This window comes from Taeniopygia guttata, chromosome 6, assembly GCF_048771995.1.
Source record: "Taeniopygia guttata chromosome 6, bTaeGut7.mat, whole genome shotgun sequence".
NCBI lineage: Eukaryota > Metazoa > Chordata > Aves > Passeriformes > Estrildidae > Taeniopygia > Taeniopygia guttata.
The window spans coordinates 25,246,078-25,271,478 of record NC_133031.1 but is presented as its reverse complement, the minus strand read 5'-3'; the positions used below and the strand labels follow the sequence as shown (position 1 = coordinate 25,271,478).

The following is a 25,401-nucleotide window of genomic DNA, read 5'->3' as shown; positions in this document are numbered from 1 at the left end:
TCCTCTGAAGTTTTTTCTCTGATGTGAGTTTTCAAAAAGTGGCTAATTCTCTTTCACTGGGAGTGTGCAGCAGAGGAAGAAAACCAATTGACTCTCACCAGGTAACTCTGCCACATCTGAATTCCTCTTTGTGTCCATGGAGGTTTGCTGGGCAGAGGAATTGAGGTACCTCATGCTTGAGCAGTGAACTATAATAATGATTTTGACTCCACATGCTCAAAACTGATCTTGCAAAGAGATGCCGTTGCCAGAATTGCAGGGGCAGGATTTGGTCTCCCTTTGATCTCCGTTTAAATCTCATGGGCCATTTACTGCAACTTAATAAGTAACAGTGCATGAGGAGTGGGGTGCTCACCCTGCCTCAAACTCAGTCTCCTCAAATACCAGGTAGAGCAAACTTGCTTTCTTTGTAGATAAACTGAGCCAAATGGTCTTGCAGTGCAGGTCAAGGTTTATGCAAAGATGCCATAAATTAACTAATGCATGTAATAAGGTAAATCATAGCACTTTGGCAATGTGTGTGATCAATGTTGTGTGGTTTAGTGAGCCAGCTGAAGTGGCTTCAGGGATCGGGAGGTTTTGGTTGTATCTCTTCGGTGTGGTTTGATGTTTGCTCAATAAGAAATTACTCATCTGGTGAATTAAGGGTGAATCAAAGGCCTCTTTTGCAACTCCCACTGATTCACTGGTTTTTTTGTGGCGGGGAAATCTTTTCATTTCTGTCCTGGTTTAATAGATCTTTGTAAAGTAACATGCTAATGATGATTCTGGCCATGGAGTGCTATGGATTTGCCAGCAGGAGAATCCGTTATCACAATGTGAGATGCCTCCCTCTCTCAAATTATGTCTTCTAATTTGATTTATTTTGAATGTCTTCATATTTCTACAATCTGGTTTCATTATCCTGTGTTAGTTGCTGTTGTCTTAGACTGTAAGTTTTCCTTCATGCTGGCAGGAGGAGAAACAGGATATAAAAACTGTTATCATTACTGTTGCTGAAAATAGGCCAAATTACAAACATACTAAGTGTCTTTCAATCTTATTTAGAGATACAGTAATATTCCTTGGGTTGCCCTAAAACTCCTGTAGTGAAACATATCGTTAACCCACTAGAAATCTGATTTCCTAATAAATATGAATTTTTAATTCAGACTTCAGCTGCATGCTTAGCATTCCCTAGGTAGCACAAACCCCTGGTGATGGAAATCACTTGGGCTGTGCTGTGCTGGGGGAGAGTTGCAGGTGTAGGGGCAAGAAACTGAAGTTGCTGCAGCAGCTGTTTCTGACATTTTTGCAGAATGCACTGGCTCAGTTTTCCATGGACTCTCAGCTGGCCTTGCAGCCATGAGGGCTTCTTTGGCACATCCCAGCTCCTGGGTGGCTCAGCTGTCAGGGGACAGCACGAGACAGGGAGTAGCCCCTTACTGCCTCTGTGAATGTAGGGGGCTGCCCCAGCAACGAAATTCAGTCTGTTTTTATTTTTGGAAACTGGCTGGGTACAATTCTGCCCTGTGCAGGGCTAAATTAGAGAATGGAACTGTGGCTGAGGGGTGTGTGTGTCTCTTCTCCTGGCAAGGAGGACAGCGGAAGGCTGTAGCTGTGTCTGCCCACCATTCCTCTAAGGGCAGGATGAGTGTGGCCACCCCCAGGCAGTGCCTTTCCCTGCCTCCCACTGGCTTGGCTGGCATGAATGCTGGTCCACTCTTGGGACCTCACTGGAGAAAGGCCAAGTACAGCATGGGAGGCCTCTGTCACCTGGGCAGGAATCTGGGCTGGCTTTTGGGCTGCCCTCACACTGGGTCTGCCTCTGCAGCACCCTAACATGGAACAGAAAGTTTCTTTTCAATAGCAAAGTGAGCAGCTTTTGGAAGCTGCTCTGCAGTGGGGCAAGTACAAGGACAGGGGTGTTTGGGAAGGTGTTTGTTACTGCGTGTCTGGGCACATGGTGTACATCCCCTTTTCTAACAGCCCATGCAGCTCCCACCAGAGGAACAGATGGGTCTGGGTCCCAGAGCCACTCAGGCTCCTGCTGTGTAGGGTGACAATGCTGCTGAACCAGGGGCAGCCCTAATCCTCCTCCCTGCAACTTCTTTGTCTTGGTGCTTCTCTGAGACTGTGGTTAGCCAATTCAGGGAGCCAAAAGGGTTCCAAATTATTTCCTTTTTTGGAAGAGTAGCTCTGATGTCGGTTGGAAGGCAGGAGCTGTGGTCAGGGATGCTATCCTGTGCTGGGGTAAAGTGTCATCTCTTCCAGTTACTCCCAACCACAGGTCACATCCTCCTCCCAAACCAGTGGGGATTAACTAAAGCCCATTTCCTGTGGGGTTTTCCTGTTCTGTACTTTCAAGGGGTGGCACACCTGGTCCTTCTGGCAGATGTGTGGTGGTGGAAAGCACAGGAGGGAAGGGGCAATACCAGGCCATGGTGAGCAGTGACCAGCTGCCTCCCACATCTGCCCAGCTGCAGCTCGAAGCAGATCTGGCCCCTCAGCTGGGCAGTGGCTGTGCCTCTGACTCACCAGTCTCTGACACACACGATGTTCAAAGTGCTTTTGCATATAGGAAGTAGTTTGACCATAGCTTTGCTCACTGTTTCAGCAAATTTGACCAGAGTCTGCATTGTTAAGTGTAAATGTCACACATGCAAATATAAAAACATCTGGTTTCAAGTGAAAAGAGTGAGGAAATGGGTGTTGTGCTTAAAGTCAAGTCTGCATCCTGAAGCTACTCCTCCACAGCAAGGTTTTGTTTAGATAGGTTCAGTGTAACCTGTAATATCAAGACTTAGATCATACATAGAGATATAGAGCAAAGGCTGAGTTTTTGCCATAACCCTGAACTTTCTGCCCAGGTCATGAGCATTTTGGAGGCATTTTTCCTGTCTCTGAACATCTTTTTAGTGAGTTCTCCTGCATGCTTCAATACCTCTTACTCTGGTGTGCAGCCTGTTGGGGATATCCCTACTGAATTCAGGTTCTGATTTACAGTTAGGATAAATTGAATCTCAGCCCATACTGAATGGGGCCCATTTACTAAGGAAAGACCTTCTGCAGGCAGCTGTAGAAAGCTGCTGTCCCAGCACTGGTGGCCAGCTGCCTCTCGAGGAATTCAGTGCCCTGTATGTGTAGCTGGGTCATCCTCCAGCTTTTCCTTTTACTGTAGCACTGTGTGAAGGAACATGCAAATATATTTTCTGCAGATCACCACAACTCTTGCAGAACTCCATCCTGTTCTTGGCAGCTTTCAAAACTGTGTGCTTGCTCCAGATTTTTGGCCCTCTCCGGTGTCTGTGGGAAGTGAGAGGTTTTGATTATGTATTCTCTGCAACAGTGGAGATGCTGTCACACTGTGTGAAGGATTAATGTCATTTTCATATGGCCTAGAAATTTTAACTTTGAAAACTAAAATGAGAAACAAATAAACTTCCTTTTCATGCCTTTAGGACAAGAAAGTTTTGGGTGCTTGCATCTTTCTTGTTAAAAACCATTTGATATCTCTTTAAAGGATGCTGGACACGTACCCTGATTACATATTTATCACTTGATAGAAGCTTTGCACTGCCCTGCAGGCCTTTTAAACTCAGCATTAGTTTGAAGACACAATATATGAAGCCCTATCAGTGCAGCCTATCAGGATAACTAAATATTATGTGTGGAGCAAAATATTTCCCTTTCATTATGAAAATAAGTTTCTCTGCAGTGTTATGCTTCAAGCGTGTTGTTCAAAAGATGTGATCACGACATCAAAGAGAGGAAAATGATTAAAATAGCAGGAACTGAACCAGCTGCCTTTCGTTTGGTGATTAACAGACCATCTCATGCATTGCCCTGCTGAAATTGCAAACTTTCTTTTTTCCCCCTGAGAGCTGTGTTCTGAAGTGGGAGTAATTTTATTGCTTTTAAAATGAGCTGTTTAATTTTATATTCAGAATAAGAAATTATTAGCAAGAAGTAAGAGTCAGCTTCAGCACTGTGCTAGAACTTGGCTCTCTAGCCATCAGAACAATTGCAAGGGTCAGTACTGTTTTCTCCTCAGTTTTAGATGGGAGGATGGGACAGGTGATTGGTGCCCTTGGTCTGTCTGACACGGCCAAGCTGTGCACGCAGGTTTGTCCCACTGGCTGCTCAGTCTGTGAGAGATGTGTAGTGCCAAAAGTGTGATTGCAGATCTCACCTGGCAGTCCCCACACGCTCCCTGGTTAGGAGAGCTGAGCTGCCAGAGGTGCTGACCCGTCCTGTCATGGTTCTCAGTGTGACTGCAGTGCAAAGGTGTCTGCCTGGGAGCCACTTCTTTATAGCTCACCTTCTTCTGCACTGCACCTGCTACAAACTCCACAGATGTGGTCCAAGAGGCAAGAAAATAAAGTGTGTGCAAGTCCTGCAAGGACAGAAATTCAGGGCATTCCTCAGGTTTGGAGGTCTCTGCCTTGGCACATTTGTGGGGTGACCTTAAGCAGCTTTTTGGACTCTCACATAGTAAACATGAGAAAGAACAATCTGCTTTCAATTTTTTTTACCTCTTTTTGTTCTCCCTACCTTTTTTCTTATAAAGAAAGTGGGTCTGTGCCATCACAGGACCTTGTGCAGGTGTGCTGGAGCTGCCTGTAGCCCTTGGTCTGTGTAGCTGGGACAGCACAGAGCCTGGGATATTTACTTAACTTCTCATGTTGGGGTTTGCACTGCAGTATCTACCCAGCCCCTTCAAAGTCAGCTGGGATGTGCCTGTCTCTGAGTGTCAGGGCTGTCTGTCCCCATGCCATGTCACTAAGGTGTTACAGTCCTCCTTTCTCCAGGATACACAAACTGGTCCACAGAACCACAACACTCTGCTCAAAGCCTGCAGTTGGGCCAGCAAGCCAAAATATGTTGGCTTTTCCAGAGTTTGGTCTGCTATGAGCACATGAGACTGGTTCAAAACCAATGTCTTTGGTTTGTTAATGTCCCCGTTAAGATAGGAGCAGCACCAGGCAGCAAGGAGAGCAATGTGAGGATGGGGTTTCATGGAAGGGCTCATCTGATTTGAAATTTCAGCCCCTTGAAGTGAGGGATATTTGAACTGCAGCTTCAGTGAGAGCAGTTTCTCAAGGGAAAAAGCTGTGGTGAAACATCTCACAGCAACTCGAGTATCAGGAGACACAGCTTCTGTCCTCACCCTTGCTGCACACTGCTGTTGGCAAATCAATCATCGTCTGAGGTTTTTCTCCCTCCTTTTTCCCCCTACCTTTTTAAAATCAGAGTTGCAGAATTACCTTAATGAAGGCCATGGTGGCCACTGGTGCTTTTTACCTTGATGCAAGCTCTTGTCTTTTCCCTACTTCAGTTTTGGGGGATATAGGGATGTTTTTCCATCTCTGTCAATTTTTTCAGCTTAGCAAATGCCAGGTGCCTCTCTAGGATGGTAAAAGTGATCTGTGCAGTCACAAGGAGAGACAGTGCTTGCAAGTTTAGTTCTGTTCCCTGCTCAGCTGTCCTTGACTGGGGATGTGACAGCAGTGACACCGGCGTTCTGGAGTCATGTGTTAAATAGCCTTGTGATTTACTAGATATGAAGTATATTTAAAGTATATGCTGGGGTAAGGCTACACCTCCTTTTTGGAGTGTGGTCAGACCTGTGTTCTTCCTGCTGATACCAGTTTCAGATAAGGAAGAAGGTCAGAAAAATCTTGGTGGTTTTTGTTTTTTAATTGCTTCATCAGACAAGTTGTAGCTGTAAACAAGGAAATTATTGCATATGCTGTTTGTGACAGGTTGTTGATTTATTCCTGGAAAAAAGTTCCTCTTTGCATTTTCTTCTCCAGAATTCTCTCAGCTTTTGTGCAAAATCGTGATACAACCCCATCCTCTCTCACAAAGAGAAATTGCATCAGAAGAGATGTGTTACTGTATGATGTTCTTTGAGTCTGGCCCCAGCCAAGTCTGGCAGGTCAGACAGTGTCAGGAAGGAGGCAAGACAACACCGTTAACTCTTTAACAATCTGATGAAGGGGGCAGATAGATCAAAAGAAAAATTTGAGTGGGAGCTGAGACTGCTTGGGGGAGCTAGAAATTCTTCTTTAATCAAAATTACAGCTTGCCCGGGGCAGTCTAGAAGTGATGTTTGGTGCCATCTCACTGTGTTTTTGAGGCTGAGTGGCAGCCCCAAATCCACCCAGCCTTGATGATGGAGAGAGGTGTGTGGGAGTAGAGCATGCTCAGCAGTTTGTAGGATGAGAGCTTTTTGTCAGCTTGTGTGAAGTAAAGTCAGAGCTTAGGAGCAGAAGTGATGGGTGGTAAACAGCTTGAACAAGGGAGATCAGGCTTTTCTCTTTCTGTTCACAGTCATTTCCTCCCTCCGTGCATTCCTCCAGCTGTAATTTTGTCATTGTGTACGAATTGGTAACAATGACATGTACTTACCAAAAACCTCCATTGTGCATACGTAGACCCCAAATTGTCTTTCATCCCTGTTGTAAGAGAGCTTCTGTCTGCAATGGAAACAACTGGCTAGAATAGTGTGTTTTTAACTGTCATTTCAGTGAAATAACACAAACTTGAGAATTGTCATTGCAGTTAGTGCTCAATAAAAAAGGATGTTTTTCCTGGTGAAAGGTGGAAAAAGGCTTTTATTTGAATTTTCATCCTCTGGAATAAAATACTGCATCTTGTGCAGAAACTAAAAGCACTGTTGAAAAATGCTGAATGCCATAAATGAGTAATTTTATTTAGTTAAAAAGTTTTTGAAAGGAAATTGCTTCCAGTTTTGCCCTAGAAAAGCAGGAATTATCTCTATGTGTAACATAAAAGGGAGGCTAACTAGTGGACAAAATAACCAAGCCATCCAGTATTTAAAGCAAACAACCCAAGCTTTAAGCTTCTCTCTGATCTATTGCATTAAAATTCACTCTTGGAGATGATTTGATAGGGAAGCCTCGTGTCTCCTTGGATAAAAGAGAAATTCAGCTGGAAGTTAAGGCCTCTGTTGGATGCCCTGGCTCCGTGGCCATGCAGAAGGAGGCTGCAGTGGGGGCATGTGGCACCATGTCCTGCTGGATCCCTTCAGCTCCTGCCAGCAGCAGGGGACGTGCCACCACCCCAGTGCCCCATCCCTCTCCTGGCTCATTCCTTATCAGGACAAGGGTGAGGCAGGCACAGAGTACTGGCACCCACAGGGTGAGAAGGTGTCTCTGAGGGGTTTGAATTCCAGGCATTTCAGCTCAGAGCTGCTGCAAACCCTTTGTTCTCTGAGCTGCAGCAGTGCCAGCAAGTAGCACAGGTGTATAACCATCTTGGAGCTCTGGAGTGACCATGCTGGCAGCAGCTCCCAAGTGGCTCCTTCAGTCTCAGCTGCTGGCAGTCATGGACAGTTTCCATGGGCTGGGAGCTCCTGCTCTGCAATGAATTCCCTTTCTCAACATACAGTTTCTGATGTAGCATGAAAGGATCCTTTGGTCTTTCAGAATCTCTGATGCAGCTTCTTCTGTGAAATCCCTCAGCACAAGTTGGCTGATTCCTTATTCTGAATAAATTAAAAATATCTAGTCCTCCTTTTAAGAACTTGGGGTCTACTCAGATGGGAACCCTGCTCTTCTCCTGATGCTTGCAGGCTTCACCTGTGAGCTTGTCATACCATTAGTGCCTAATGCAGGCATATTTGGAAATATTCCACTGCTGTGGGGGGCAGTCCTGAGAGTGGCAAGTGTCTGCATTAGAGGACTGAAATAGTGATGAGAGAAGGGCTTGGACAGTGTGCTCTGCTGGGTGATGTACGTGACTCGAGACAGCTGCAGGCTCTGCTGCTGCTTGTTGGTGGCTATGGTTTAGAGATTTTGCACAAAGCCCTCCCCACCTGAACGGGCTGAAGGAGAGGAATTTGGCACACAGGTTTCAGGCATGACTGCTGTCCATCTAAAAAACAGAGGTGTTTTAAGTGATCAGAGGATCTTGTTCAGACCTGGTATCATGCTATTCACTTCAGCTGGTTACTAATCCTGGCACTGAGTTTGACCCTTAAGCTTTTTGTTTTTATCATGTACTTTGATACAGTCATAAAAATACTGACTGGCTGGCAGAGCTCCAGGGCTTGGCTTTATATTCAAGCAACTGCGAAACGAATGTGCTTATCGTGGTTTTATGCTTCAGGATATTGTCCTTTCCCCCTGCCTGCCCCCTCAAGATTATTTTAAACCTCACGTTCCTTGTTCTGAGGACAACTATGTTGCCCTCTGCACGTTGTGTAGGGCAGGTTCACCCCAGGATTGGTTTTGCTCTAGACCTCAGACCTGGGTCTGTGGAAACACAGGACTTCAGTGGAAATACTGCCCCAGGCACCACGGGAGGGGAGATGGAGTTGGAGGTGGGCTGGGGCCTTGGAGACCCTCCTTCCCTGTCATGCTGAAGCCTGTGCTCTCTCCCCACCAGCTGTGCCTGGTGTTTGAACTTTCTGAAGCATTTGGTGCTGGGATATCCCATCCCCACTGGGCTGGGGGGCTCTGTGTGTCTGTGTGCCTGCACATGGAGTGAGACGAGAAGTGTTCCAAGAGAAAATCCCTTTGTGTGACTGAGCTGCTGTGCCCCCCTGCCAACGAGTCAGCAGGCTTTTTTTATCCCACAGGAATATCCCACAGGACTTGAGTGTGCCCCAGGGAGACTCCAGGGAGTTTATTCTGCTGCTGGGAGGTGCAGCTTTGGTAGCATGGGGTTCATTGTACTGCTGCATTTCAGCAACATGCCCTCTGTATTAGTTGTGAATTTAAATATAAATGTGTCCTTGATTCTTGCTTCACAGAGGTGTTCCCTTAATTTCTGGGAATAACTGTTTTACAACTCCTGAATTTTAATCTCTGCTCTACAGTGCCCTTAGAATGGATTTTATCTGGGTTTAACTAGACCTTCCCTTACCGTGCTGCTTCCCTAAGGGCTGCAGAGCAGTTCAGTCTCCCAGGTACTGCATCCAGATTACATCTTCAGTTGCTGATAAAGAAATGGAAGGAATATACTTTTTGTTTGCTTTGTATAGGGAAAGTACAGCTACTACTCTTCCCCATTCCTGCCAAAGGGTAATTTCATCATTGCAGAGGGATGTTGCCCCCTGTAAGAGCAAGCTTACCTGTGCTGACGTGGATAGACAGGATTACTCCTTGAAGGCAAGTGCCCAAGAGAGCATCTTTCCTAGCCAAGGTAGGACATAAAGTTGAGTCAGATGTTACTGTCCTTGGGATACATCATTCCCTAGAGCAGGCATTCCCCAGCATGCTTCCAGTAGACTTCTGCTTATTCTGCTGTCAGGGATGGGGAGCTGAGATGGGGACCTCAGTCCTGGTCCGTCTCAGGCAGTGCACAAACAGCTGCTGGGCAGGGACTGAATCCTCTTGGATTCTGCCTGTGCTGTTTTGTTCCAAGTGCTGCTAATAATTAGTCAAATAAAATGATTACTAAGAAAAGGAATTTGGTTTATTGGAAGAATATTCCAGGAGGGTTTTATAGCTCTGGAATAGTATTTTGCCAATCAAATAAGTATCACAGAGTGAAGAGAAACACAGTAGCCAGCTTGGCACTCAGTAAGCCAGCACTGCCTGTAGCACGAGGCTTGAAATAAACTTGGTATGAAAATGTATTATTTTATAGCTATGTTGCTCTTTTTTCCTGGAAAAAAATCATTGCCTCCAAAATATTTTTTTTCTTGTGTCTGGCACTGTCAAGTTTGTGTCCCAGCTGTGTGTGCAGGTACTGGTATTCTCAAGCTTGTGAATTCCCTCTGCATTTCACCTTCTTGTTTCATGGGTCTTTAAAACCGAAGCGCAAGATTTTCTCAAAAAATGTTTCTTCCCTTGTTGGAAAAGCCTCTCCTACTGCTCTCATCTCCAGATGCCATCCCCTCAGCTTTGAGCCAGTGACAAGGTTGAGTTGGTTCTTGGATTGGAGCTTCCAAACAAGGCTCCCTTTCACTCACGTAGCTTCAATTCTATTTTCCTCTGGAAACACTGTGGTTCTTTTTAAGGCCATGTTCTAATGTTTGGGAAACAACTCTTCAATGCTTCACAGTTCAGATTGGGCTTCTCACAAGCTCCAGCTTCACATCAGTCCCACTGGCATCAGTGGGCCTTGGCCCTATGCTCACTTGAGCGCAGGAGCTAAAGTTGTTTGGCTTGGTCAGAGTCCTACCTGGTTTTGTCATGGGGAGTTTGGTCAGGTTGTTGGAGCTGTGATAGATATCCAAGCCCATTTCCACAGTTCCTTCTGGTGAAAAGATGGTTTCTTGGCAGCTGGAAAAATTCACAAGAACATGAAGCTGGAAGAGAATTTCAGCTCATGTCAGCTGAAAAACCGGAGAGGCTGCACAAATATTTTCTACTGTTACCAGGTTTGTTGCCTGCTTGAACAGAACAGTTGTTGGGAGCACAAGACCTGCACACTGTGCAAATCAGAGTTTGCTTCACCACAGCAGTCCTGAAATTGCTTTTCTAAAGGGATTACAAAGGTACATGTAAGAGCCTGGATGTGGAGGAAGCTTTGCTTGAGTTAGTTTTAGGAACAGATCTACAAACTGTTACTATAGATAAATATGTCCAGTCTGAGACACTTGTTTCTGGAGGGTTTTTCTATGTCAGATAAGAGAGCTGTTTTACCTTCTTAAAGGGGCTTGTAGGTTCATTGCAATCTGTCACTGTCAGCTGCTGATTTTTTTATGCAGCAGGGACAGGAATGGTATTTCCATCCCCTTCCCAGCTACAGGCTGATTATAGCAGCTGTGTTCCTCCATGGGAAAAGAGAATGGGAGTCCAACCAGCTCACTGGAAAAATGTTAGGAGCCATGCATTAACTGACTACATCCCTTCCACTCCCTGGGTAAGGAAAAGAGAACTCTGGAAAATGTGGCTGTTGGTTTTTCTGGGATGAGGGAAAACCCAAGGCTTGCATGCCAGATGTCCTTTCAAGGGGAAAAAAAGAATAAAGTGACATGGCTGGGATATTATTTGGGTTGTTTTTTAATGTCACACCTCGATGGAGTCTGAGGTTGTTAACTAGGGGATTGACTCTCAATATTGTGGCCAGATGCAGGGGTTGGCTGAGCTCCCTCACTTCAGAGCTCACTTTTAAATCATGCTTCGATAATTTACCCTGCCAAGGAGATTTGTAGTTCAGTGGTGCTCTGGAGTTAGTTTCTGAGCTAAGGAAGGCTCCCATGTCAGTGAGAAGGTAGCTGGGTCTCCAGTCAGCCTCTCAGGTGTTTCCAAGTGTGCTGTTTGATTTGCCACATCTGCAGGTGGGAATTAGTACCCCTTTCCCATAGATGGGATTTCTCTGAACTTCTGAAAAAAACTTCAATCTGTTTTGCCTGTCCTGCTTCTTAAATCCATCAGCCTGCAATGGGTCTAATCAGGTAGAAGTGTGACATTTTTCTGTCTTCTATGGTTCCTCACTGTGATAGTGCTTTGCTGACTTGGGGAGCTGGTGACACACTTGCTGACTGTGGCTTTTCATGGTTTCAAGCTAAGAGGCACTGCAGGTGACACCAGCTTCTCCACAGAGTCCTGGCTGCTGAGTGACTGCAGTCATGGCTTGGCTTTCTTGCCACCATGGAGGGGCTGCTTCAGATCCCTCCCCAGGCTGCACTACTGTCAGGATGGCATCCCCAGCTAGTGAGGTTTAACAAGAGCTGGAAGCTTGTGTAGGCAGCTGCAGCTGTGGTAAGAAGTGAGCCAATGTGGAGAGGACTCTGTCATCTCCAGCTGAAAGCTGGCAGGTTGTAAGTGATGTGTGCAAATAGGGTATGGGAGCAATTCGTGTGTGCTGGAATTGTGGAGATGTTGGGCTGGAGGGTTCCTGCTCATCTCTGCAAGGCTGGAAAAGCCTTGTTGGTCAGGGTTTTGCACCAAATGCATGGACTGCCTTTGGGAAAGCACAGAATTATAGTACAAGGATGATACTCAGCAAGTTAGGATTTTCACAGAGCCCCCAAATCAACAGTTGTAGAAGTCCAGGCACTGTAATTTGTCACTTCTTGGGACAGAGAGGAAGGCCTTGATGGTCACAGGCTGCAAATCAGTGATGAGAGTTAAGTGCAGGCTTAAATCCCACTGAAGTCTCTGGAATTGAGGCACTTTCTTGAAGTTTATTGTGTCCTTCAGTGCCCTGGCAGGCTGAGTCTCCAAGGGATTGCTGTTGTGATCTCCAGAAGCTGTTATGTCTCTGCTCTATTCTTTCTAGGAAGATTTCCTCTCCTGAGAAGATGACATTTATCTACGGGACCAAAGCAAATCACTCATCTCAGTATTCAGAAAAGGGTTTTTTTTGTCACCATGGAGAACAGGAAAAATCTCACTATCAAGTGAGGTGTGCCTCCTTATTTACAAGTCTTGTGGAACGTTCTGGATGTCTTTGTGTGGCTGGTGGAGAAGCCTCACAGGCAGCTGGGGGAGCAGAAATTGTGTCCTCTGGGACACAGCCATGCAGCCCAAGCTGTGCTCTTGTCTGTCCCATCCAGGGCAGTCCTGGGCTGTCTGAGACACTCCTGGAGAATGCTGATGGGGCTGTGGTTTTGCCCTGTGGTCAGCCATGTCTCAGGGCTGGTGGTTATCCCCCACTGAAACTACCAGTCTGTTCTCCAACTGGCCTCCTTTGCTCACCCTCAAGAACAATTTGGGTGGTGAACAGGGAGGACAGACTGTGGGAGCCTAGTGGTGTCTCTCTGGCACCCAAGCCTGTGGCTTTCTCGTCTGGTAGAGCTCCTGCCATCATTTTGTCTGACTTTGTCCCTTCTGTTAAGTGAGGGCAGCCACAGCAGCTGTGTCAGACAGGATTTGGGATGCCTTGTGGAACACTTACTCCGTGTTTGCTGCTTCCAGTGGAATTTGGTTGACTTGTGAGCAGATTTTTGCCCCAGATTTTCTTTTTTTCCCCTATTTTTTTTAACCATGGAATCTATCCTCCTGGCCCCTGGGGCGATGAACCACCCTGCTGCTCTAGCTGGGGGACATCCAGGATGTCCATTCCTTCTTCCTGAGGCAGACCAGGGCAAATCCTGGAGCTAGTGGCCCAGTGGAATTGCTGAGGGCAGGCCTTCACATTTGGCAATCTATATCTGCTGGTGTGTGGGCAAGGATTTATTTTTTCCTGTGAGTATGCAGGTGGAGGGGCAGCTCCCACAGCAGCCTGCCAGCAGAGCTGGGCCATGGAGAGCCCTGGCCCCGAGAGCTTTCCCTGCACCTCCTGGAGCCCATCTGTTCCTGCCACAGAGGGGAGCGTGGAAGATGGAAAGGGAGGCATTCTGCTAGAGCACAGGGTGCTTTCCCTGGCAGCACAGCCCACCCATAGCACCCACCTGTGAATCCAGTGGTTCTACGTCCATCTTTGTGTTGTTCCAAGGCAACAAGTGTCCAAGTGTTTTATATTTAAAGAGTATTAATTTAATATTACTGAAGCCTTAAGAAAAGACACAGTGGGCCAAGTCCTGCTAGTTTTGCTTGCATTTCACAGGGCTGAGGAGGGTGAGATTTGATCCTCTTTGGATGTACCTCTAGTGGAGGGGCGGTTGTGGGGGAGAGGGAAAAGACAGGGGAATTACAGCATTGGAAATAAAAAATCCTACCTCTGCCAGAAGCCGTTTTGCAATAAGACACTTCAGGGTGTGAGTTAAGATGCTGTAATTCACACCTCTTGCATTTTGTGGCATTCAGCCCACTGCTTCATGCCCTGCACACGAGGGTGAGGGATTTCAGCTCAGCTTGCCCCTGGCTAGCCAGCCCTGGAGCAGAGATGGCTGCAGGGCTTGTCTCTCCCTCCACTTTGCCTATCTGCCTCATGGTAAATTATAGTGGTGCCTCCAGCTCCTTCCTGTTTAGCACTTCATAAGTTAGAATTTAGAATCACTCTGGGGACCCAGGTTAAAAACTTTGAATCTTTTGAGTGAGGATTGGAGTCAAATCCTCATTATTTTTAAAGGGCCAGGCACGTGGAAGTGTCACATCACTATCAGTGATGCTGGCCAGAGCTCATGTGCCCAGAGATCTGGGGCTCTTCGTGGGAGTGAGCTGACTCAGCCAAGCTGCTCTGTTGACCACCATGGACTGATAGTGCTACATCATAGAGGAGACACAGGTTGGTGTCAGTCTGGGCATCTCTGCACCACGTAAGCCTTTCCTTACTGTACATCCACCTTCAGCCCTGTAGGCACTAGATGTCTGCTTGGATTTGTCTCTTCCTGCGGGCAGAGGAAGAGGCACCTCTGGAGATAAATGTGTACTCTTGCCACCTAACTAGAGAAGAACCCGAGATGAAACTTTGGCCAGTTTGAGATCCCAATTTAGGGTTGCATAAAGCTAGGACTTTTTCTCTAAATTCTGCCTAGCAAATTCCTGCTGTCTCCAGATGCTGATGTGTTGAGTGCTGCTGTATTAGTTCTTGAAAGCCTGCTGTTATAGTCAGTGATCTTTCTGGGCTTTGGGTGGACATTTTAGCAGATTTAATAGAGTTTCTGTCCGTGCAATATACATAATTCCCTTTAAGTGGCTAAGAGTGGGAGAACATTCAGGCTTGGGGAATGAAAGGAAGAGGTTTGTTTATTGTTCTAAAGCACTGTAAGTCCTGAATTTGACAGAAATGTAAACTTATAAGTAATTTTGCTGATTCATGTTTTATTAGTAATTTTGATAGAATGTGTAACATGGATATGGCCCTAAAAAGCTTTTTTCTAATGGGGCACACACTGACTTGCAGCCAGATACCTTTCGTCCAAAAATGAGTAATTCCCAGGGTATGTGAGGCTAGTGCCTGAGCTAAGGGAATTAGTGTAACCACTGCCACCCTGGCATCTCTGACAGAAGCTACATTGCCAAACAGCAGCACACATCTTCAGAGAAGTTGTGGAGTTTTTATGGGGAGAAGCTGTGCAAGTGACAAAGCCCAGCTTAGAGTGACTGAAAATCCCTGGGAGTGTTCTTCACTCCTGCACTGAAAGAGTCCAGGCTCACAGCAGGAGCTCAGGGGGTGGCTTGTGCCAGGACACGAGCCAGGTGTGGGATTGGAGTTGGATCAGGTCCTTCGGCAGTATGGTCACAGCTGCTGATAATCACCACCTGATAATCACCACCTACCCTAATTTAGCATTCTTTTAGGAGCCCATCTCCTTTGTACCCCATGTACAAACTGCAGAGAAGCAGGTTGGGCTGGTGGGCACTGCAGGTCAGTAGGACAGCTTTCTCCTCTGGCTGCAGTACAGCCTGGAGACTCATCTCCCAGTTCCTCAGCTGGGGATGAAGTAAGATGCTGAGACTGTCCTGTCCAGCAGCCATCCCTGTGCCCAGCAGGTAAACAGCTTCTCCCTATATTTGCAGGGTTTAAGGGAGTGGCATTTTGAGCAGAAATACCCAAAGCACAGCATTGCTCCGGGCTGAACAAAGCATCTCTCCCATCTCTGTGCATGCCGGGAGGGCAGTGCTGGATAAAGGTGCTCTGGAAGCTGCTGGGGCTGGCTCGGTGTCCCTGTGCCCGTGTTGGCCCAGGTTGTCACTGCAGAGGTGGAGAGGGATGGGTTGGTGCTGCCTGTGATGGTTCTGCATGGCTGGGGCGGGAGAGGGTGTTCCTGCGAGTGGGAAGGCAGGAAGCCAAGCGTGGGAAAAGGAGGGAAAAGGAGGATGATTGTGAGAAGAGTAGGAGGGAAGGAAAGGGCAGAGACAATAGTTCAGCTTAGCAAAGAGGCAGTGATTGAGGGTGTGAGGATTTGGCACAGTATCTTCCTGTAAACCCTGAAGGTCCACAGGAAGAAGGTAATTTTGTGTTTAATTGAGTGCCGAGCCCTGGCGGGAGGGAATCCATTCTGCACTGACTCTTGCATCAGTTTTCCTGGTTTGTCCAGAAGGCCAGGGGGTGAGAGCTGGAGTAAGGAGGGTGCTCCATGTTTGCCTCTTAGGCAGTTTGCAGTGCAATTCAGACATTGTTTGCAAGACTAGGACACAAAATCATTTTCTTATTTCTCTCTTCTCCCCACAAGAAACAGATTTCTCTAAAGCCTGAAGTCAAAGGTCACTACAGTGAAAGACATTTTTCCAGTGACTTCAGCATTGCATCTTCCAGGGGCTGTGGAAATTTGTTCCCTTTTTTCCAGGAATTGGTTTTACATTGTCAGTATTGTTCTGTAGAGAACAAGTACATTCATTCTTTTATATTTTTATAGATATATAGATAGTCATGCAGTATAATTAAAGATCTATGTGCACTGAACATTTGCAGACTGGTGTTTATGTTTTGAGGATAGCTCCTTTTTTCAGTTGCTCTTCTATAATTTTGCATTTAAAGTGCAAATAGTTTCCCTGCCCATGGCACGGGGGTTGCAACTAAATCATCTTCAAGGTGTTTTCCAATCCACACCATTCTATGATCTGTCAGCATGTTATGCTGGCAGTTCTGGAATGCTTTGCTGGTTGATTTCACCTGAAATTTTATTCTTTAGTCATGCATGAAAAACATAGTTCCATAAATAGGATAGAAACTAGAAGAGTTTGTTTCTGAGTTGGTTTTTTTTTTCACACTTAGAGTACTGTGCCCCTCAGGTCTGGCTTTGTGAATCTGAGGGTCTCTTGGTTTACATGAACTTTTTGTTTCCCTCTACTCAAAATGAGAAGAAAAAAATCCCACTATTCTATGGCAAAATCCCAGGAGATTTCCATTATTTGGACTAAGAATGTCCCAGAGCTTTGTCATTGTTCTGGAAGGGCCTGGAGGAGTTTTGCTCGTTTTCCCAGGCCCTTGCTTTGCTTTTCCAACCACTGCATCTGGGGGTCATACGTAAGGTTACGAATCAAAGCCGGAAGATTTGCATGCTAATATAAACTACATGCAAGTGTTGCTGCAGAGCAGGAATCCTGGATGCTGGGAGCCAAAAGGGAGGCTGGGTTGTAGCAAGAATGTCTCTTTATGACCACAGGGCAGGCTGGGCAGGGAGCATTTACCATTGGTGGCAGTGAGGGTCTGTAGCTGCAGCAGAACCGCGCTGGGGCCGGGTGTGAGATGGGCTGGGCAGCTCCGTGTGTGCTGTGCCTGCTCCAGCACTGTACCTGAGCTCCACAGCTGGGGAAATGCATCACTCCAGCCTGCTGGTACAATGTAGAAGGGCCCTTGTTCTCAGAGCAGAAAGGTGCTCCAAGAGAACTCCCACAGGCACAAATGACTCGGTGCAGAAGTGGTTGAGACGTGTAGAAAACAGCAATTTCCAGGTTGTATTTTGTCTCTGTCTTGTCAATCTTGATGCATTTAACAGTAGCAAGCAGGTTTTGATAGTCCTGTATCCCTGGCCCCAGGGCACTTGATGACAAAGATCCCTTTGCCTGAAATATGAGCAGAGCTCTACTTGTTCTATTTTGAACATCCCTCAAGTCAATTCCTCTTGTGGCAAAACTAATTCAGCTGCTTCTCTCATAAGCCTCTTCAATTTGGCAGCATCCTTCTGATACTTCGCCAGTCTTGCTTTCATGTGAGGTTTGATCCAGCACCATGAAGGGAATTAAACTCTTCCTGTTGGCTTCTGTGAGTCTAATGATACTGTAATTGCAATCAAAATCAGATGCAGGTTGTACCCATTTGGACCAGGATTAGATTTAATATACAAACATGCCCTCATCTGAGTGATCATCATTGCTGATGACAGCAGAGTGATCTCTTACAGCTGAAAATTGCAAGATGTTTTGTAAACTAAGGAGTGATTTTAAAAATGCTCTTGTCTGCCTCAATACTTTTCTGTTAAAACTCATTTCAGTTGAAGGACGATGAAGCCAGTTTTGAGACAGTTTTTAAGATTTGTTCCTTTGTAGAGGAGATGGACAGTGGATTAAGTAATTTTGTATTGGAAAGTAATTTTTTTTTAAAGTGTTGTTTCCCCTTGGTGTCTCTCCTTTTCCTTGCAACTGACGTGATGATGTAGGACCTAGGAAGTGATTGGCTTAGAAGGACTTCCACCTCACTTCCCCATCCAGCACCGGCACCAAGGACTTCCACATTAAGCTGTACTCTTTGAGGTTGATATGTTTTATTTCAGAACAACTTCAATTGCAAACCAATCTCTAAAATGAGTTTAGTGAATTTGATGTAATTCCTGTATTCAAAATTGCTCAGTGAAACTTGGAAGGTTTAAAATTCAAGAGTCTACTTTTTCTGTTGATTGTTTCTTTTTCCAATTCTCTTGTCTTGAATGGAGATTCTCTTCTTCCACCAGGATATGCTCATATTTTGGGGTTGTCATGAAACACCAACCATCTGCTGAGGAAAAGGACACAAGCATTGAGTTAAAATAGTTTAAAAGTCAGATGGCATCCAGATTTAAGAGGCAGTAAACTGAAAAATGTTTACCTCCAAATGCAGCTGTATTATTTTTGTTTGCTTGCCTTGCACAGCCTCTTTCAGACCTGGGTAGAGTATTTGAGAAGGCCATGAGGGAGGCAGGTTTCAAGGAGAGCCTGTATGTTCTTGTTTCCATTTTACATTTGTCACTCTAAGAGCCTAGTGCTCTGTAGGCTTAAATGTTCTGTTTTCTAATAACCTGACAACTCTTAAATGGCAGAAACTGAGTCTTGTGGTTATTCTGCTTCACAAATAGTTCCATCACACGTGGAAAGTAAATGTAGGTGGATTGAGACAGACTGGAAACAGAAATGTGAGTCCACACTGTGCTCTGCACAGATGCTCCCTCTCCCTCATGCACACATGTAAATGTAATGGGTGGATGTTGTCCACTTCCTTTGTCTCCTCCCCTTGCAGGGAAGCTGCTCATCTGCTTCCAGAAGCTGGGAAGTGGTAGTGGAGATGTGACCAGTGATTACTAGTTCTTTTTCTCTTTCTGTGAGCTGTAGCTGTTGGATACGCTGGAGTTAAGATAGCCTTGACAGGTCTTTGACATGACCCAGGATATCAGTTAAGAACAAGCAAAACCCTGCTAATGCAGCACAGATACTGCATGTCTACAAGAATCAGGCACATCATATTCTGCTCACACACCCCCAAGAATGAACTTAAATGAAGTAATCAAACAAGCCTGGCAAGAGGCTTGGAGGTGGTTTGTAACCAAGCTGCAGGGCTCCCAGCTGTTCCAGTTCTGCAGCTCTCTGGTCAAGTTACTGCCACAAATCATGGGCGCAGATTCCACTTTTTACCTTTTTATGCCTCTCATGGCCATGTGCTTGGCTGAACAGAGAAATACAGCAGGTAGGTTTTCTGCTTTTTGTTTATTGCTCTGATTTTTTGGGACAACTTAGCATCTTATCAGGAAGATGCTGGAAAGGCCTGAAGACTGTTTAGAAACTCAAGCTGGCAAATGTCAAAAACCTGAGGGGTGAAGTGGAGACTAAATCAGAATTTGAACTGTGGGCTTTAAAACCTCATCCGTGTATGAGAAAAATATGGATGGCTAAGTACTGTCTTACTCTGGCTGGGTAAACATGAGGAGCTGGATTCGTCATTCAGACACAGCCCTGTTCTGTGTCTGGTCTGTCCCCCTGGGGCTGGGAAACCAGCAAAGTCTTCCAGCCAGGTGCCTCCATCCTCGAATGAGTTCCTCTTCTTGTGTTCCAGGGATGTCTGCTGGCTGCCTTGGGGCAGTTGCTTGCTATTCTCATTTGGTTTGAAGTACTGAGATTTGGCAAAGAGAAACAGGTCTCACCCTGGTTACTGCTCCACCAAGAGGAAGATCTGTGCTCATATAGGTTGCAGTAGGGGTGTGGTTTTCTAACCCAGATGGACCCAGTTTGAGTTTTGAGAATATGACTAGATTAGGAGCTAGAAAGGAGTTTATTTTCTGTGTACTCGCAACAGATTTGGTGTGATATGGGTGAAAAGAGAGGCAGCATTAATCCAGCATTAATCCTTTTACACTGTAGTTTAGAGATGAAACAAGAGCCACAAAAGAAATGCAGAGAAAAGAAAACTCTCTTATCCCCCCTCCCTGGTTTTTTTCCTTTCCCCTCACTTCTATGTTTATTTTGACTGTAAATTAGCTTGCAAATTATGATGGAAACTGGAATTGCTATGTCCTGCTTTAGTTGCCTGTGTGGTGGCTGCTCACGGATGAGAACTGGCAAATGCTAGAGCTGTTCAGTTTACTCTCTCCCAGCATACTGTAACTCTGCTTTGCTTCCAAGACTTAGGTACGTGCAACATTTGTCCATGAGACCCCTGGGTCATTTTGTCTTTTTCTCAGTTACATTTTCCCCACTGGTAATGGAAACACGAGCTGGGTAGAGGGGTGTCAGTGAAACCACATCTGGTGCATGAGAAAGCCAGATGCCCCACACCTGCGTGCAGCCCCCTTCTTGGGACTGCTCTGAGGCATCCTGCCCTGGCAGCAGCCACCCTGCAAGGACCTTTCCTGTCTGGGGCTCCCTGGGTCTCATATTTCTTCCAAGTCTCATCTCTGTTTCTCAGCTCAGTCTTCAAAATCCTGGAGTGAGAACAGCTCTGGAGTGGGTTTGAAAATAGCCCTGCCCTGGCTGAGCTGCTGTACCTCAGAGACCATCGTGCTGAAAGGTGACCTCATTGCATGGCACCAGTGATGGACTTACCACTGGCTTGGGGCTGAGGGTCTGACTTCACCTCTGTGGGAATTTCCCAGGTCTCACAGTGCTTTTCAGGGCCTTTTGGATGTTAGTGAGCTGGGCAAGAAGCCCGTGCTGTGCTCACTGAATCCAGAGTCAGATGTGATCCAAGCCGAGTGAAGGCACAGGTGATGTGTGCGTGAGAAGGGCTTACAGTCTCTCTGCTTATTCCTGGAGCATTCCGCTCTTCCTGTTGCCACACTGGCCCTTGTATAGGGCAGAAATTGAGGACACTAGGACCTCTCATCCTGGGGAAACCCAAGTTGCTGCTGCCAGTGTCTTATGGGGTGGAAGAAGATACCTAAGATCAACCAAACCGCATCAAGAAGCTGAATAGCTTTGCTACTTTGGTCTTGTGGGTACCAAAATTGCTGTCTCTAGGCTGATATCACTTCAAATCTGGATCTGGGCCAGCACCAATTTGTGCTCATCAGCGCATCTTTGACGTTAAAATGGTTATGCAAACAGTGAGTTGGTGCAGTGGCTGTACTCTGCTAATTTAGGGCACAGATCTATGTTGAATTTGCTGCCGTTTAAGTTGTTTTAATGCAAACTCTGCCAGGTAAATGAAGCAGCTGAAATTGCTGCAAGCCTTGCAGGAGCTGAATTGACTTTGCATGGAAGTGGAGCAGGGAGCATTCGCATTCTGAGCTGTGCTGGTGGAAAGCTTCCAGCTCACAGGCAGTGATAGCATCTGAATACCGGGGAGAAGGCATATCTTTTCTAACTCAAACCTGATTCATAGGAGGACAAACATCCAACACTTCAATAGAAATCTTTGAAGAAGCTGACAGTTTCCAGGGTAAAAGGGGGTATCGTACGCAAACTGCACGCAAACTGGTATCTGCACACAAACTGCACCACGGTGTTGTCTTTTGCATCCACAGAACTCTTAATGGCTGATGTTTTCTGTAATTACTTATTAGAGGTTAACAACACCCTCTCTAATGTGTGCAGGGATATTTCTGGTTTCTGCTTTTCAATCTTCCCTTTGCCAATAGCTCTTGTATTTGTGTAGGGTCTAATCTTGGTCTCATCAGATGACCAGTTTCAGACATTTGTCTTCCACTCCAGCTCATCTGGCTGTAGACAACAAGACATTAACCTCTAAAAAGACAATTGAAAAATAGGTCACATGAGAATAACCTGAATTTGTTACCTCTGGGTTTGTGCTGGCTAGAACTGGATATTTTCCATTGAAAACAAGAGAGTCGGCGATAAGGTCATGCCCAGTGACGTTAGAGTGGATGTATTTTGTAGTAGGAAGTCATCTTTCCTTGTTGCTTGTGTAGGCAATAAAGGGAGATCAATGCCTTCAGTTTACAATAAATTTTCTGCTTTGTGGTAAAGAAGACATTTCCCAGTGCTAGAATTAAACAATAATTAGCAGCTGATAAAATCCCCCTGGTACCCTGTAGGCACACAGTTTGTGGTAGTTGGGAGTGGGGCTGCAGCCCAGCCTCATTCCCAATGGGCACAGCTGGGAGAAGCAGGTGAGCAGCACTGACAGCAACGAGCCATGGAGTGCCCAGGGGCACTGACCATCACCAAAGGGACAGAGAGGGCACACAGGGGCACTGCATCAACATCAGGGGTATAAAAGGCTGGGCTGAAGAACAAGGAGGGAAGATACTTGCAGCTTTCTGAAGTGACATGGTGTCACTCTGTATGGGCAGACATCCGAAGCCTTCTGGAGTGGTGTGGTGTTACCCTGTATGGGTTGAAGCCTTCTGAAATTGTACGATGCTACTCTGTGTATCGTGGCCATCTCAACTGTGACACATGCTGAAATAGCACCCTGCACCTTCCATAAGCCATGAATATTATGAGCTACCTTTCAAGCTCAGTTCCTGATTAATATTCTACAGTCTTTTAAAGTCAGCTTCTTATTTCTCTGAAGAAGGATTATTTTAAAATACAATAATACATCAAAAAAGGCTGGATTTGGGAAATTAAAATGTGAACGTTCTCAGTGGCTGGAGCACCCAGTGATTGTGCAGTGAGTTGTCATTTCTACTTCAATTTCCATTCATTGTTAAGGACCTTTTGTTAAAGATTTTTAAACTGAAGCATTTGAATAGCATCTGTGTTTTGACTCCTTTATGGTTATAAACATGGCAGATACATAAAGCAGGTCTCTTTGCCTTTAGTAATTAATTACTGTAGTAATTTGGAACAGTTTAGTTGTGCGTAGGAAAATACTGTACTTACATGAAAGAGCTTGCTCCAAGACGTGCAAGGTACTTTGATTTTGTCTTCTTTTATCAAGGCAGACTGTGCCAAGGAGCCAGGACTCTCGTGGGCAGGGCCAGCTGCATGTTGGAGTGGTGGCTTGTGTGGCTCAGTTTTGGGGAGCTGCTGGATGCCACAGAAAGCCTTCCCTTGGCTCGGCAGGTGGCTGTGAGAGCGATGCTGGCTCTGCTGGGTTCCAGCGTGGGATGACTCTCCCTATGGATCTTTATGTATCCAATATTTCCTGCTGCCTCCTTGTCCCGTTGCATTTGCATGACCCTGGGCTTCCCCAGGACTGCTTTTCTCCCTCTCTCGGGATTGTTGATCACTTTCACAGCAACACATTTTAAGATCTGAGGGAAAAAAAAAACAAAACGGTGAGGTAAGCTGATGTAATGTTTGCTGCTCATGACAAGGTTATGCATCTGATCAAGGCAGCTGAAGCAAACAACTTCCAAACTCAGATCTCTAAGGGAGAGAAATATGATATATAAGGCTTCTGAAGCCTGTAAACATTGCATTTATAATTTGGCATTTTACAAATCTTTTTCAGCCAAACCCCATTATTTTAAATGGTGGCCTTTGGGAAGCAATTTGATTTGGGCAAACAAGCAAAAAAGATCAATAGCTGTTTTAGGTTTTGCACCTGTCTCCCAGCAAGCAGATTTTGAGCCCACTGGTTTCTCACTTCACATAGCACCAGGTTATGATTAAAGGCTTTTCTTGCTTCTGCTGTAATCTATTCTTGAAATAGAAATCTGTGTATCTGCATGCTGCCTCATCCATCACTAACTGAGCTTGAGGAGACCTAAGGCTCAAAAAGATTTAATTGCTGTCCTAAATGTGCAGCAAAATCCTGGCTTGACTGAAGTCAGTGGCAGCTTCATTCCCACAGAGCCTAAATTTCAGATCTGGGAATGTATCTGCACCATGCAGTAGGGTGCTGCTCCTACACCTGTTACCTGCACCAAATAAATCCAACCTCTTGCCCAGAATATCCCTGTGCAACCAGTTCTGCCCCTCCTTGTGTCATGGAGGTGTTGTGCCGCTTACTGCACCACCAAACTGGAATCTTAAAGCAGGATTGACTTCTGCCTGGATTAGATTTTGAACAAGCAGACTTGTAGGCTGTTAAAAATTTCAGGAACTGTCAGTTTTTGTGGGTTCTGAAGAGCAGCACGGAGAAGCCCGAAGTGCTGTGAAATTCAAAGTGCCTGGATGTCTATGACATATGTGTTTTGTTTCTAGTTTCTGAAGAAAAGATGCATAATGAAAGAAAAATTATAATCTTTATTTACATGTGCAATATGTTTCTCCTCCTGTCTCATTCCCTTTGTGAGAACTCAGGGCCAGAATTACAGTATCTGAAGTTGCTTTTGGATCCTATTCAGCTCCCATCCGTCAAGATCTGTTTTTAATTGAATGGGTTTTCCATCTGAAAGTAGCTGTTGGATAGAGGATGAGTAGAAATATTTGTGTGTGAATTAGCTCAGAGTGAAGCTACAAACTTTTTTTTTTCCCACAACAAACACATGGAAAAATATTCTTCAGTGTAGTGTGGCTGGCCTGAAAATTGGCAACAGCAGCTTCGTTCCCAGGCTTTGACTCTTCTGCCTTGACTGCATGGGTGAGATCTTTAAAGGGGACCTGAAGTCTTCGTGTTACACAGGCTTATCTTCCCTCCATGCAGCAGGGCAGTGCTGTTGTCACCCTTGTGAATATGGGCATTGCAGGAAGGAGGTGGGGTGGTTTGGTTTTTCAGGAGAATTATGAGATGCAGGAGAGTAACCTGGGTTTGCTGAGAGCCAGGCTCTTGCCCTGGGCAATCTTCCCTTTGTCAGCCTCGATGATCTCTGCCCTGCAGTTGTGCTTGATGCAATCATGAGAAAGGCCCCAGATCTCCTTAACAGCTTGTGCTCAGCATCTGCATTTATTGAATGCCAAAAACTGGGCTGCAGGAGATGGGAGGCAGACTGCCTTGGGGATTGAATGTGGTTGTAACAAGCAGAGAGGAAAGCATGGCTGCAGGATCTCTGTGGTTTCTGGGAGGATACCTCTCCTACTGGGAAAGAAGAAGAAGGTCTTGGTGGTCCTTGCAAAAGTGTTGTTGAGCCCAATATTCAACACCCCTTCAGGGATTTTCCTGCAATAATTTTTATTCATAAATGTACTGCAGCATTTGAATCAGTAGCTTGGAAGATGGTCTGGTGTCTTAGGGGAGGGGGAGAAGAGGATGATGCTTATCCATCTCCCACTGCTGGAGACAGAGAGCTTCACTTCTGCATCCATGGCAAAAGGGAGAGCTCCTGCTGCAGTGGTGTGGCTGAGGGAGGAGGAATTCTTTCCTGTTTACTCTGCCAGATTGTTATCTCAGTCCATATGTAAAACCTGGAAATTGCTTTAAAGGCCCAGGAGCTGTCCTAGCTGTGATTTTCATTATATTGATGTCCATGGTCACCCTTGATAGCTCCATCCTGTGTTTGTTGAAGTCTTGTTGCAGATCTGTCATCAAGGCAGCATTGCCAGCATTGGCCTGAGGGCAAGTGTATGAGAGAGCAGAACCTGGCCCATTTTTAACTTTTTAAAAAAATACTTTGGAGGTACCAGGGTCAAAAGG

At 45.8% G+C, this 25,401-nt stretch overlaps 1 protein-coding gene across 5 annotated transcripts in view; it reads left to right on the top strand.

The window, feature by feature from the left end:
* Window positions 1-25,401, top strand: part of SH3PXD2A (SH3 and PX domains 2A) — a 245,885-nt gene that overhangs the window by 15,732 nt on the left and 204,752 nt on the right. The gene's annotated exons all lie outside the window — the stretch shown is intronic.